The following is a 3,507-nucleotide window of genomic DNA, read 5'->3' on the forward strand; positions in this document are numbered from 1 at the left end:
AAGAAATATGAATTAGGAGTGGGATTTCTGGACTGGCATGTGGATGAGAATGAATTTGTATCCTGACAGTATGCCTGTTAAAATACCTAACTTTGCACTGCCAGTACACACTGCATTGTTTCATCAAATTTTATAGAGAATACACTGAAGGAGTGTGGAGTGCTCAGATAATAGGCAAAGTCTGAAAGACTTGTAGAAAAAAATCAAACAAGCCACATAATTGCAAGATCATATCGTTCTGAGGAAAGAAACAAATCTTGGGAAAGCAATTTCATCAGCATTCATAGCACTAAGCAGTGGCACAGTTCCTGTGAAACCTGCTCCAGAAATGACATCATTTGTCCACCGTGACATACTAGGCCACTCAGACTGGCACACAAATACTGAACAGCTGCCCCACACAAATCCAGTTGCATGTCCCTAGCAAAAGAAAGACTCCAGTCAGATATATGAATCGTTATTCACCCACCTGCAAAAAGAAATGCAGTGTGCCAGGCAGCAAACAGCAAGCATCATACATTCACTGATGAGCAAAGTTATAATGGGAAAACCACAGGGAATTGTGTTGATAGGAAATGGGCAAAGGCTGGGGGTCTGTTCCGTTAAACCCGCTGGTTCCAGCGAGGTCACTGACAACGCTTACTTGCCGGGTACAGCTCCAAATGTCCATGAAACTTTTTTTTTCCCAATTTTTCTTTCACATAAGCAAAGAATGGCACTGCCACTGACACACCAGAGATGGTCCTTGGTCTGCTGGAGGTCTGAGAGGAAGGGAACTGAGAGGAAGTGGTATAGCACTGCTCTGCCTCTCCGCAGTGCCCGCTGCCCTGGAAAGACTGAGGTTAAAAGTTGTGGCCATTGCGTTCCTGTAGCTGGCTTTTAGGCTCTGGGATACGACAGGCAAGATATGCACAGGTCACACCAGTTTTAGAGTTCCTCTTAGTTTCATTTGGAACCAAAAAGGGCCGTTGTTAAGGAATAGAAGAGTATAGAGACATCTTTGATCCCCTGCCTAGACTGAGTGAATTAGCTAAATGGTAAATATCTCGCATTGTGCAATCATTACTGTTCATCATTGTGACAGGCCGGAAAGAGCAAACATGATAATTAATATGAGGCATTGTGATAATGGCATTGTGCCCCAGCTTTAAATTGTTTAAACCGAGCTTCTGTTTTATTTAAGTAGCTCCCTGATAATTCTGTTAAATCTTCAGCCTTGAATCAGCATTTAAAATAGAGACATCTTGTGTCCTCTGGCTGAAGCGGGCTTAGAGGCAGGGAATGTCTGTGTTTGTATGTTCTCCCTCCATCAATATTCCTTTAGAGTACTGATTGTAGACCATAGCTATGACTGAATATTTTTCTTGAAATGTCAGATAAAATTATCTAGCTAAATATTATTGTACACATATGCTACTTGTAGAAAACATTAATTTATCAATGTAATGTTCAAAGATATACATTGAGCTACTTTTCTTCTGCGTTTTCAGAAATGCAGTGTTTTACTCCAGTTGAACAACAGTCACTAGCAACAATATTCTACCTGATGTGGGTTTTTTTGAGGAGATAGTAGTGCTCATTTTAAATGTGAAAATTGCAATTTCAGTTTTTATCCTGAAGTATCACATATCTCTGTATTTTCCCCGATATATAGTAATGTATTTAGAAGCATGGAATCATAGTGTGGGAGGCAACACACTCCTTCCTCTATAACCCTTCCTGGACAATGCCCTGTATGTTAGACCTGATTTTGAAAATCAGAATAATCAAAAAAGTAGTATATTACAAAGAAAATTATCTGAGAATGTGACCATTCATGTAAAAATATATACATATACAATTTATCTTTATTTGATAGTGCAGTTCATGCATGATTCAAATAAAAGTAATCAACGGTCAGTCTTGTTTGTATGTTTCTTTTAATGTTCGTTCACAGTGCCATGAATGTGTAATGAATAGAAGCCCATGGATGCCATGAATGTGTAATGAATAGAAGCCCATGGATGAAGACAGGTATATGGAAATTGCGTTAAGTGCCTTTGCTAAAACTGAGGACACTCCCTTAATGGCCAGCCTCATGTTAGAGGTAGAGAGGAGATTGCCACCCTCAGGGATGACTACACCCCAAGCTATGACCCAGCTGGCAACTCCATATAAGTAAGGGGTAAAACGTCATCTGCCAAACAGGCTCAGGGAGAATTTAACAAATCTTATAGCAGTAGCCAACATTTCCAAGCAGGTATGTTCTTAGTTAGGGATTATGGAAGCCAAGGGGGTATTAAGCTAGCTTTGTTTCTCCAGAGCAGCGCTGTGATCTGTACTGTCCATAGGAGGTAGATGTCAATGCTTGTCAAACCTCTCATATACTCTACTCAACTACTGTCTCTTGTGTGGCTGTGAAGACCTTCCTCATCATCTTGTGTTTGCTTTGTGTGTGGGGTAGCAAGATGCATGGTATGAGAAGTTGCCTTGGATCTGCCCCCTGAATCAGTGAAAGAGCCAAGGGGGATATGAGTGTGAATTCTTCACTGTGAGTCAGGCTTTGAAACAGGTGCCCAGGGGCGTTGTGGACCCTTCATCATCATTGGAGACATTCAAAACTAAAATGGACAAGGCCCTGAGCAAATATAACTTCAGACCTGTCTCTGCTTTTGTTGAGAATTGCAATGGGAACCTTGATTGGTGTGAATGGGATTGTATGGGTGTGGAAGCACCAAAGTAACAATGGGAGAAGGGCTATAAGAACTATATGAGGACTGTGGCACCCAGATGAGGAGGCCAAGATAACAGCACACATCTACATGCAGCTTCTCAGGACACCCACATCAGGAGACAGGTCAGTGAATAAATCCTGATGACTCACAGAGGTGGGACAGGATGAAGAGATTGTTTGCTGTTGGTGCCTAAAGACAACAGAAAGGCACATCCAGCAGCAGCACATGGTTGCCAACCTAAAAAGAACCCAGAAGTTAGGATGAGGACTGGATAGCTGGCATCCCTTGTCAACCGTGTCATTGCAAGGAATGTATCTCCATTATGAATGCTGGACAGACTATTTAGTTATATATGCCTGGTGCTTGTGAGTACATGGGTTGGAGTGAGATCAGCACCCTCCCGTTCTGTAAGATCTCACATTGAGCTCTACTAAACTGCTGGTACACAGTGTTGCAATATTGTTTTCTAGACTTTTCAGGAAGTGAGGTTTGGACCAGATGACCTCCAGAGGTTCCTTCCAATCTAAATTCTGTGATTCTGTCACTTGAATGCAGGAATTAGTGGAGTATGTTGCATGGTCTCCACTGCGCAGGAGGTAAGATTAGTATAGTTTTATGGTTCTTTCTTAAATCTTATATTTTTGTCTTCATTTGTTCCAACTACCCATGTCCTCACAGGTAAGGATTAAAGTTTTGTTTTCTTTTTTAAAAATGGATTGAGTCACCCAGGTACAAGAAAAAAAAAACCTGAATCATTTTCAGAGCATAAAAGTTAGTTTCATATTCCCAAGAG

Source organism: Pygoscelis adeliae, unplaced genomic scaffold (assembly GCF_000699105.1).
Source record: "Pygoscelis adeliae isolate BGI_AS28 unplaced genomic scaffold, ASM69910v1 Scaffold186, whole genome shotgun sequence".
NCBI lineage: Eukaryota > Metazoa > Chordata > Aves > Sphenisciformes > Spheniscidae > Pygoscelis > Pygoscelis adeliae.